We start from the raw sequence: 1,266 nt of genomic DNA, 5'->3' as shown, positions 1-1,266 counted from the left end.
AACTCTCACACTGACTGAGGTTGATGAAACAGTAACATGAGGACGAACTGTTGGGTCTCTGTAAATAATATTATAAAGAGAAGGTCTAGACCTGCTCTATTTGGAAACTGCCTTGAGATAACTTCTGTTGTGAATTGGTGCTATAAGAAGAAAAGAAATAAAGAAAAGAGAGAGAAACGCTCTGCTTTATAAATCTGATGAAAAGAGTGTGTGTGCATGTTTCTGTCTCTGAGGTTTGGTTGTGAACCTACACAGAGTTTTATGGATGTGGCTCCTGGTTTGTCCCGGTTTCCTTCACATATGTCTAATAACTGAATCATCTTCAGCTCAGTTTACAGTAGAAACAGTCTCTTACTGTGAGTCTGAGGGTCCAGGTTCAGTACTGAAGACTGGAGGGTTAAACTCTTTGGACCAGTCACTCTTCATAGACGGACAGATGGATCCTGGAGACTCTGCTCTCAGTCTGTGGTTCCGACCTCTGCAAACACAAACATGTTTTTATTCATTTCACATCGATCACTGATCAATTCTCTGATGACAGAGGCATTGTGGGAAGTCTACACTGAGGTCACCATCCAGCACCACACACTGCACTGAAGGATGGAAGCAACACACCATCATCCATAAACACTGTTGTGTCAGTCAGTCATTAAATGTGTCGGTCTCCAGCTGTTGATGACCTGTCTCACATCAGCTCAAAAAAGCAGGGTTATACAAAGGTGAGAGGAGAGGATCAGAAACTGCCACTGCTCAGCATCTGTATCCTCAACCTCAGCTCCACTGTGTCAACATCTGGATGTACCTGGTCAACAGTCCTCCCCCTTCAGCCCAGGGAAAAGAGACATGAAGACAAAACAACATCAGGACTAAAACAAACAGCTGCTGATGTGTCTGCTCTTCTTCTCCATATCGATTCTTTCTCTTGAGTTCAGCTTCATCTCACAGAAGGAGGCCTGTGTGTTTCTGATTATTGTGACTACAGCAAACACCACATCCTGCTGCTGCTTCTTCTGTCCATGACACAACTTCACTGACAAACACAGTGGACAAACACACAGTGTGGCAGTTACATCTGCAGACACATCAGTGATGGTAAAGACAGTCTGGTGTGTCATTATAGGAGCATTCATTTTTGTTCTTGACAACAAACCAACAGTGTGTTCGTCCGTCTCTCATTTCTTCCCTCCTCTGTCTGTGGCTCTCAGCTCTGAGCTCATTGGTTCCTACTGAAGATGTGAATCTGTAAAAACTTCCCTTTAATTACTG

The 1,266-nt window shown here is 43.7% G+C and overlaps 1 protein-coding gene across 13 annotated transcripts in view; it reads right to left on the bottom strand.

Moving 5' to 3' along the window:
* LOC111647379 (protein NLRC3-like) overlaps positions 1 to 1,266 on the bottom strand; it is a 99,936-nt gene that overhangs the window by 7,510 nt on the left and 91,160 nt on the right. The gene's annotated exons all lie outside the window — the stretch shown is intronic.

The sequence above is a fragment of the Seriola lalandi genome, unplaced genomic scaffold (genome assembly GCF_002814215.2).
Source record: "Seriola lalandi dorsalis isolate HSWRI2012SDOR001 ecotype SW California unplaced genomic scaffold, Sedor1 jcf7180002054987, whole genome shotgun sequence".
Lineage (NCBI taxonomy): Eukaryota > Metazoa > Chordata > Actinopteri > Carangiformes > Carangidae > Seriola > Seriola lalandi.
The sequence above is the reverse complement of the archived record's forward strand: the minus strand, read 5'-3'. Positions and strand labels throughout refer to the sequence as shown.